Here is a 10115-nt window from a genome sequence, read left to right as displayed (position 1 = left end):
TCATGCTCTACAACATCCGCAGAGTACGACCCTGCCTCACACAGGAAGCGGCGCAGGTCCTAATCCAGGCACTTATCATCTCCCGTCTGGATTACTGCAACTCGCTGTTGGCTGGGCTCCCTGCCTGTGCCATTAAACCCCTACAACTCATCCAGAACGCCGCAGCCCGTCTGGTGTTCAACCTTCCCAAGTTCTCTCACGTCACCCCGCTCCTCCGCTCTCTCCACTGGCTTCCAGTTGAAGCTCGCATCCGCTACAAGACCATGGTGCTTACGGAGCTGTGAGGGGAACGGCACCTCAGTACCTCCAGGCTCTGATCAGGCCCTACACCCAAACAAGGGCACTGCCTTCATCCACCTCTGGCCTGCTCGCCTCCCTACCACTGAGGAAGTACAGTTCCCGCTCAGCCCAGTCAAAACTGTTCGCTGCTCTGGCCCCCCAATGGTGGAACAAACTCCCTCACGACGCCAGGACAGCGGAGTCAATCACTACCTTCCGGAGACACCTGAAACCCCACCTCTTTAAGGAATACCTAGGATAGGATAAAGTAATCCTTCTCACCCCCTTAAAAGATTTAGATGCACTATTGTAAAGTGGCTGTTCCACTGGATGTCATAAGGTGAATGCACCAATTTGTAAGTCGCTCTGGATAAGAGCGTCTGCTAAATGACTTAAATGTAAAATGTTAAATGTAAAGTGGGACCTTCAGGCGTTTGGAAATTGCTCCCAAGGATGAATCAGACTTGTGGAGGTCAACATTTTTTCCCTGAGGTCTTGCCGGATTTCTTTTGATTTTCCCATGATGTGAAGCAAAGAGGCACGGAGTTTGAAGGTAGGCCTTCAAATACATCCACAGGTACTTCTCCAATTGACTCAAATGGTGTCAATTATCCTATCAGAAGCTTCTAAAGCCATGACATCGATTTTCTGGAATTTCCCAAGCTGTTTAAAGGCACAGTCAACTTAGTGTATGTACACTTCTGACCCACTGGAATTGTGATAGAGTGAATTATAACTGAAATAATCTGCCTGCAAACTATTTTTGGAAAAATTACTTGTGCCATTGTCAGAGTCGTGTGTATAAGTGGCAGGGAAGTCAGGCGCAGGAGAATCAAACTTAGTGGAATGGAGATGTTTAATTACTTGAAAACAAACATAACTCCAAAACCATGAATACAATAAAACAACGTGGGACGAGGACCCGTCGCGCACCAATACAAACAACACGAATACTGAACAAACAATCTCTTACAAGGACATGAGGGGAAACAGAGGGTTAAATACACAACAGGTAATGAATGAGATTGAAACCAGGTGTGTAGGAAGACAAGAAAAAAACAATGGAACATGAAAAATGGATCAATGATGGCTAGAAGACCGGTGACGTCGACCGCCGAGCACTGCCCGAACAAGGAGAGGCATCGACTTCGGCATAAGTCGTGACAGTCATGCACAAAGTAGATGTCCTAACCGACTTACCAAAACTATAGTTTGTTAACAAGAAGTTTGTGGAGTGGTTGAAAAACAAGTTTTAATTTCTCCAACCTAAGTGTATGTAAACTTCCGACTTCAACTGTAGCTGTGCAGCAACGCTTCTCATCCAACCTGACAGAGCTTGAGAGAATCTGCAGAGAAGAATGGGAGAAACTCCCCAAATACAGGTGTGACAATACAGGTGTGCCAAGCAGACTCAATGCTGTAACCGCTGCCAAAGGTGCTTCAACGAAGTACTGAGTTAACAGTCTGAATACTTACGTAAATGTGATATTTATGATTTTTATTTTAATAATTTTGCACAAAATTTAGAAAACCTGTTTTTGCTTTGTCATTATGGGGTATTGAGTGTCGATTAATGAGGGGGGATTATTTAATTTTAATTTTAGAATAAGGCTGTAACATAACATGTAGAAAAATTCAAGGGGTCTGAACACTTTTTGATAGCACTATAGTGCCTACAAAAAGATACCATTACTATTGCTCTCTATGACAACAGCCAACAATACCATTACAACCAACCCCAAGCCCTGGCACAGGAGAGGGGTTTTAACCATCATACATACCGTTGTCATCCATAATTGGGTTAATGTTATTAATTAACTTTTCTTTTTCTTTCTAAATGTCAAAGGCATATTAACATATTAAGGAGCTAGCATAGTGGGCTTCTCTGAGGGGTCATGGGTAGAGAGCTATGTATTAATTAATTGCACTGAGCCCTGCTCTGCTCTGCCATTCACATGGGAGTCGATGATGATTAGGAGAGGCCATCTTATTATATATTAGAACATTAGTCTGGGATAACCTTGTTGACTTGTAGTCTGAACTCAAAGATAAGCCTAAAACAGAAGATATTGAAATAGTAGTACTGCTTTTCTCGCACTTGCTCTCTCTCTTCAATAGGCTAGATGTGGAGGCTTATTTTACGTGACTTATTGGAGAGAAACAATGCCCTCTATTGAATCTTTTCCTCTTTATTATTGGGTGTTTTTTTCTACTGACTCAGTGGCAATATCAACACACTCATGAACTCAATTTGACAACAGTTAATAATTGTCGAATCTGTAAATTATTCACGTGAAAATTAATTGTCAGTAATTTATTAAAATGATTGTTCACAAATACAATGGCAAACTAATATTAAAGTGAATGTTTTTTTAATGAATGTGTTATGATACATTTTAATTACAAAAATATATTGAATTTGACCTATCCAATAGCATAATGCAATATATCAAGAGGATGAAAGAATTTGCTTTAGGCTGCATAGGCTACTGTAAAGAGAGGCGGAGATGAGGACTGGAGCATGTGGGTGTGTGTATTGAAAGAGAAAGAGAGCGAGAGAGACTTACAGGCGACTTGTTTGCTGAGGATATTATATTTCTCTATTCATCGTCGTTAGTTCTTTCTCCTCTCTTCCAGCTCTCAGAGGACGTCTGATGTGCTGTCAATCCCCGTTGTAGCCTCTCACTCTCGTTTTGTCTGGCCGTGGACACCGACTGGACAGCCGTGATCTGTTCGAAACGGGGCCGGTACATTACCACACCTTTATTGTGCGTTGAAGCCACTGTCTGAATAGCGAAGGGACTACCCGCGAACCGAATAATTCCTGAATGGTTCAGTTGGGACTGTTTTTTACGAGTATTTTCGTTCGTATTTTTATGTTCGGCATTTTGCTCCAGAATAAGTCTGTTTTAGAAGATCAAGACAAGTGAATGGCTATACCAATATCAGTGGTACTGTAAACCAAGTCATAGCCCAGAGGAGACCCTAACATCATTCGATTGTGGCTTTCTTGGACCTTACTTTTTGTGAGTAGATTGTGGGATAATATATATTTTTTCTCCCACGGATCTTTGGATTAGCAGAACTGTTGAATTGATACAGGCTAATACACGTAATACTCACCAAGAAGAAAGATGGGGAAGAGTGTCTAGTATCGGTAAGTGAAACGAGGTTACTACACCATAAGCAGAATAATCGATTGAAATTTCACTCACGCCCACGTGCGTCTGTGCCTCAGTGCGCGCGTGCGTGTGTTTGATAATGACTTCATCTGAGTAAAAATAGCTTTTGACATATTTCAATCTTTATGTTTATCCAATCATCGAATGAGCATTAAAAACGTCAACATGCTGTCCGATTTTTAAAAAAATGTATTGACTGAAGCTTAAATCCACTTGTCATTGTTGGTTGTAGGCTAATCTATATTGTTCATCTCCACACACAAACCCATGGTCATATAATTGTATTTGTAGTATTATGTAAAGTAGTTATTCTATAACCTACAGAACTATATTTTCTGTAGAGTGCTGTAAAAAAAGTTTACCAAAGGGGATATTGTTCTAAGCAGCATCCCATTGGAGGTAGGCGACACTGGTCACGTTGCCTCTACTACGATATGGGCTTTAAAAAACCTGACAGCATGAGTCAGCGGTGTGTTTTAGCCAGAACCAGTGGGGCTATAAGGCCAGAACTCAGGAAAAACCTTGGTACAGGCTTATATGCTTACAAAACCAGCCTACTAGGGGGATTTTAGGGGCTTTATTGCGCCAAATTTAGTCAGCTGTCATATGCTAATCTAACGCAACTCCAACGTGCGCACCATACTAATTCAGAGAGAGAGCGAGTTAGGCAGGCGACACAGGCATGAAACCAACCAGGATTCTGTGTCGCAGTCAGGAATACACAGCTATCCTAAATAATTGAAATTCATTCAATTTAAATTACATGGCTTGTAGGCTAAATTTAACTTTCTTATCTAGCCTTTGTGTAATCATTAACCCACATGGGGAATGTAGACTCAGGACAGGACTACTTCCCCAAACAGGGTGTTGCTGTTTTTCTCTCTCTTGTTTCACAGCCTGGATATGCACTAGTAGTAGGCTAAATGCTAAGTGCCAGTTCCTGGACTGACATGATTATTTAGTTAGAATTATAGTCTTTCAGTGTAGTGCAATGGGTTTGAGGTCTGTTCTAGTGATGTGCGGGTTGAGAGTCATGAAATATTGTATGGATGATATGGTGGGTTGAATAAAAAGAAAACAGTGCATAAAAAAAATCTATAAATGTATAATTTTTGTGCAATTCATATCTATAGGCTACATTGAGGTTTTTCTTTCATTATTGGCCCCCACAATGAAAATGTGTGTGTGGGGGGGGCTGTGGATGTCCATTAGTTCATACAGTCACATGTGATATCTCAGAAAGCACTGGCCGATTTTGAGGAAATTTGGGTGAATGGTGCATCTTGCCATAGAGATCCGGCATTTATTACCCTGACTGGCCCAAGACAGGAGCTTGAGTAATTAACACACATTTGTGAGTCACACTAGAGAGGAAAAGGTGAAGCGAGAGGGATCTTCTCCAGCAGGTGCTGTTATTTGTTGTTGTTTTTGTATGGAGGTCAATCAGAATGTCGAATTTGGTTAACAACAAATGGCTTATTTTCTACGCGTGGCTTATTTGTTTGAATAGAAGTTTTGTAATACTTAGGTTGTTACAAGTGTACTGATATGTTGGACACGTGACATCCCGGCAACAAAACAAAACAAAAAATGTATATCGGAGTTGGGCCTGTTGTTCACATGCGTATCTGCCCTCATTGGCTAGACTGGTCCCACCTAGAGCTGTCATAGTGTCTGTATTACTGCCACACTGGTGGTCACGAGTCATGACGGCAGTCAAATTCCGCGTGACCGTTTAGTCATGGTACCTAGGTTTCTCCAAGCTCTGAGGCCGCTCATGGTCATCAGTAGACTATCAAACTTGCTAACTGCCTGGTACCTCACCCTATAGTGTCCCTCTAATCAAACTGACATCGATGAATACATAATCGAAAATCTAATCAAACACTTAATGAGAGCCGATGAGCTGATGTTGCGCAACATTTCTATAGGCAATGCAATTGCGTGAGAAAACAGAGTGATGGCTTCTATTAAAAAGAGGAGGATCCCATCAGCTTTCTATAGGCTAGGCCTACTATATTTACTTCTCAACTTTCCTAATATTAAGCACATTGCTTCTCTTTAAAACAGGAGTATAGCCTACCTGGTTGCCATGAAAATGAACCACGGAAAAGCGTCCAAGTGCAAAGATGACATGTATTTTTTTCCGCTGCCCCTGTTTCGAAACAGGTCCATTCTAAATCAAAACAAATTTCACACATGTATTATTTAGTATATGTAAAGACAAGATTAAATTAAGAATAGTGTGATAGTATTAGCCTATCATTTGTGAATTGTATATTAAAACCGAATGATGCCCGGCTTAAGGGCAAACAGCGCATGCTTTTTTTTCACACCTCATGTAGCCTAGCCCATAAGCCTACATGTTTTGATAAGGTTTGTATTACAACTAAAGTGGACAAATAACTTCTTAAAATGAAGCACATTAATCCTCTTTACAACGGGTGTAGAGCCTAACTGGTATACAGTACATACGCAGCGCGGGAGTTTCAAGTTTGGGGAAAATAAAGACCAGATCAGGTGACTGAGAGGTGGTTCGGCATGCAGCCGGGAGAAGGGAATTCCTAATTATTATATTCAGTCCAAGGGCACAACGGCCACAAAAGTCATGGATTATTTTAGGGGGCATTACCTTCACACAGAGAGAGAGACTGATGAAGTGTGTACAGCATTGCACAAAAAAACAAAGCAGAGTTTATGCCTTTCATGCAACTTTTTTCAAATCATCATCAGAGTCATATCATGTAACCTTAGAAAGTATTACAAACCGAAAACATAGAGCCCTACATTTGTATCACAACTAAAGTTACATAAATAACTTAAAATTAAGCATATAGGAGAACCTATTTCTTTGTTAACCGCTCAACACAGAATAGCTGCATGTGCGCACTCTCTCAAATTGTTTGGAGAAAATACCCTTTCTATTTTATTCAGCTATGTTCAATTCTATTCTTCATACTATAAAATAATATAAAATAATGCCATGTAATTCTAAGAAAATATTTTCTGCTACATGAACTAGTGCAGCCCACAGCCATATGGCATAGCCAGATCAGGTCCTAACACAAGGACAACTCAAGAGTATGCTATTCTGTTCTTCTGGAAAAAAACTAAATTTTCTTCATATCATATTTCTTTAGACTTGTCTAAAATAAATAATGGGTTTATTGTTATGGTGTAGGCTATATTACATGGATTTATTAGGCTTGTTCAAATCTAGATGTTCCGTAGGTCTGCATCAGCGCCTTGTAGGCTATGCGTGGAAGCCAGGAGATGCTAAATGTGTTTATGTTTAATTAACAGTCAATTACCGTGAGACCGGCAGTTATTTGCTAGACAATCACCTGCTGACAAAATTTCATGACCACCACAGCCCTAGACTCCACCTAATCTTGCCTCCTCCCGACTTCCTTCTAGTCTGAGTACCAGTCTCTTTAGCTAACATTCCACTCCTTGACATTCCTTGTCATTGCCAAATAGCTTTGATATGAAGTACAGGGAGTGAATTAGCTAAACAGACTGGGACATAGCCTAACTGCCTTCCATTTTCATAGACATTTATTTTCACTTCAGTATCTGGTCAATATAATGTATAATATGTGGTCACACACAATAATTGAAATGTGTTAGTCACATGCAATATCTCAATTGGCCCGGGGGGGGGGGGTTATTATTTGCATAATTTGTGCAGGACGGCATGTTTACTGTTGCCTTGTCTTTATTTGGCATTTGTGCATAAGCCTAAACTTTAGGGCCTTACTGTACATGCGCCCAGGGCCGGATGAAAAAATGTTTGTTTTTTTACTCACGGTGATGGCCGTTGCACTCGTCGTGGCCACTCGTCGTGGCCATCTATCTCAAGATGAGCTACTTAGAAAAACAGTGATGCTGTTAGCTACAAATTGGGAGTTGTTGAGAAAATGTGTTTTTATTGGTTCTACAGACCGATTACTCTTCTCTTTTCAGTAGTAGTAGGTATTTGCTTTCCAAACTGTACGTCTTTCCCGCAATTGTATTTTGAAATCCGCAATAAGCAAACCTACGGCCGTAGGTTTCGGGAAAAGTCTCTGAATGTCCTTGCGTGGCCCAGCCAGAGCCCAGACTTGAACCCAATCTAACGTCTCTGGAGAGACCTGAAAATAGCTGTGCAGAGATACTCGGCATCCAACCTGACAGAGGATCTGCAGAAAAGAATAGGAGAAACTTCCCAAATACAGTTGTGCCAAGCTTGTAGCGTCATACCCAAGAAGACTCGAGGCTGTAATCGCTGCCAAAGGTGCTTCAACAAAGTACTGAGTAAATTTCCAAAAACTTGTTTTTGCTTTGTCAGTATAGGGCATTGCATATAGATTGATGAAGAAAAAAAACAATTGAATCAATTTTAGAATAAGGCTGTAATCTAACAAAATTTGGAAAATTCAAGGGTTTTGAATACTTTCCAAATGCACTGTATATACAGTATACAGTATATTTTCTTCATATTGTTTGTAATCATTATAATTTTTTTCGATATATATTTTTTGCTGCCTCTTGGACCCCCCAGGGCCTGGGCCCAGTGGCGTCAGCCCCGGTAATCCCCTGCATTATCCTGCGCCCTGCACGCGCTGACTGAAACCTGGCACATCAGATGCTATTCTGTTTCTTAACATAGTGCTGCAAAAGAAAGGAAGACAAAGTAGGCAATTATAGCTTCATAACTGGACAGTGGGTACTTTGATTTTCCAAATGTTGTTGTCTTATTGTCTATTTATTATTATTGTTTTCTATGTCTATTTTTTATTTCATTCGATTCTTTATGTTATTCATCTGAAAGCATAGGCTATTAGCCCACACAGGCCGTTGTCCTACAAGATGTCCATTTATTTTTTGTCATTTTGTTTCATTTCAGCAAAGTAATAGGCTACTGTTCAATACGCCTTTTCAAATGAATAGGCCTAAATGCTCAAGAAAAACATAGTTGTTCAATAAATTGTTCAAGGGCAAAGTAGCCGAATTGTAGAGTGTAATTTCACAAAAGCATGCGCATGGTGTAACGGTCGTCGTGGGAAGAAGGTGAGGACCAATGCGCAGCGTGGTACGTGTTCATCTTTTTAATAAAGTAAACTGAACACTGAATAACAAAACAAGAAAGAAACAACCGAAACAGTTCTGTCTGGTGCAGACACACAAAGATTGACAGCTGCCTTTGATTGAGAACCATACCAGGCCAAACACAGAAATAGAAAAGCATAGAAAAACTAACATAGACAACCCACCCAACTCACGCCCTGACCACACTAAAACAAAGACATAACAAAAGAACTAAGGTCAGAACGTGACACATGGGGTCAATTTAGGCTATTGTTTTACAATTTCTGTTTAAGCAAAACATCAGTTCAATTGGCTTAAATATTTAATGAATAAATGTTGACTAAAAAATTAACATGTTCGAAACATTTTTTTAAACCGCACATCACATTTTCTATATTTGCGGATTAGGATCAGGTCCGGGTTCTCAGATTTCCACTTTATCACATATCGGAGGACGGTTGCGGACGGGTTATTAGCAAGCGGGTGAACAAACAGCTGACCTGCGCATCAGTAGTCTGTGGATCATCCTAACCTGACCGAAGATTCCGTAGCGAGCTTCCTAGGGACATGTGTATCCCAGCTAGGCTATTCTATTCTTGTATCTCATTATCTTGATGGTCATAAATCAACCTTATTTAATATTCACACAAAAACTGAGGTCGTAAAGCGAGAAACATAGTGGAGGTGGTTTGGCACCATTTTGCAGCGAATGTGTTCCTTAACAATTTGATTTCAGTGTGAATGCAAACAGTATCCCAACCTTTGACTCTGTAAACAAACAGTACCCCAGCACATTATCTGTCACAATCTATAAATGATGGATTCCTTGTTACAAGAGTTTGCAGTGCATGATGGTTCCGCCATGAGGTAGTCTGATGATAGTAGGCTCTTGGGAAACCTCTTAGGTGGGCAGAGAGACACTCAAGACATTGTGGCTGCGGCAACTTTCCCACTCTCCCCTCAGCCCCAGTCCCCTCCTCACTCACTGATCCTCCTCACTCCCCATGATCTGAGGAGGGGCTCAGATTTCCCACCCCACCTACCCACTGCTCCAGCCTCAGAGATCCTTCCCAGTGGGCCTAATCCTAGCTACTCCTTTCACAGAGATGCAGCCTTCACTAACCACCAGACACCTGCATGCAGCCCTAAGCTTTTTCTGTGCTCACTCACTCAATCTCTCTCTTTCTCTCTAATGACACCTTGAGAAAAGGACTGAAGCCCAACATCTGTGTCCCCTTTCACACTGGTTCACGTTTACTGAAGAACGTGCTGCTGTGTACCTAGCGGGGTGAAAAACAAACTTTCTTCCACTCCACGGTTTAAGGGTGGCATCATGGGGAATGGGAAAATACTGTATGTCTTCTGAGGCTCGTCTCCTTTCATTCCCTAGAACTTGAGCTTAATTTCATTGAAATGATGTGGAAACAACATTGATTCAACCAGTGTGTGCCCAGTGGGAATGCACTCTCTACAGATCTACTGGTGCAACAAGCCTAGTTCCCATGGGCACATGGATACAGTTGTCAAGTGAAACCTGGGCATATCCACAAAGCGTCTCAGAGTAAGAATATAATGAATAAGATT

General features: G+C 41.1%; 1 protein-coding gene across 1 annotated transcript in view; it reads left to right on the top strand.

Moving 5' to 3' along the window:
• Positions 1-2806: 2806 nt before the first annotated feature.
• The window catches only part of LOC115130518 (ras-GEF domain-containing family member 1C), a 65997-nt gene continuing 58688 nt past the window's right edge, over positions 2807-10115 (top strand). Inside the window, exon 1 of the mRNA XM_029661746.2 lies at positions 2807-3436. The gene's annotated coding sequence lies outside the window, so the exon portion shown is untranslated. The remainder of the gene's footprint in view (positions 3437-10115) is intronic.

Source organism: Oncorhynchus nerka, linkage group LG6, assembly GCF_034236695.1.
Source record: "Oncorhynchus nerka isolate Pitt River linkage group LG6, Oner_Uvic_2.0, whole genome shotgun sequence".
NCBI classification, from domain to species: Eukaryota; Metazoa; Chordata; class Actinopteri; order Salmoniformes; family Salmonidae; genus Oncorhynchus; species Oncorhynchus nerka.
This window is presented reverse-complemented; position numbering and strand designations above follow the sequence as displayed.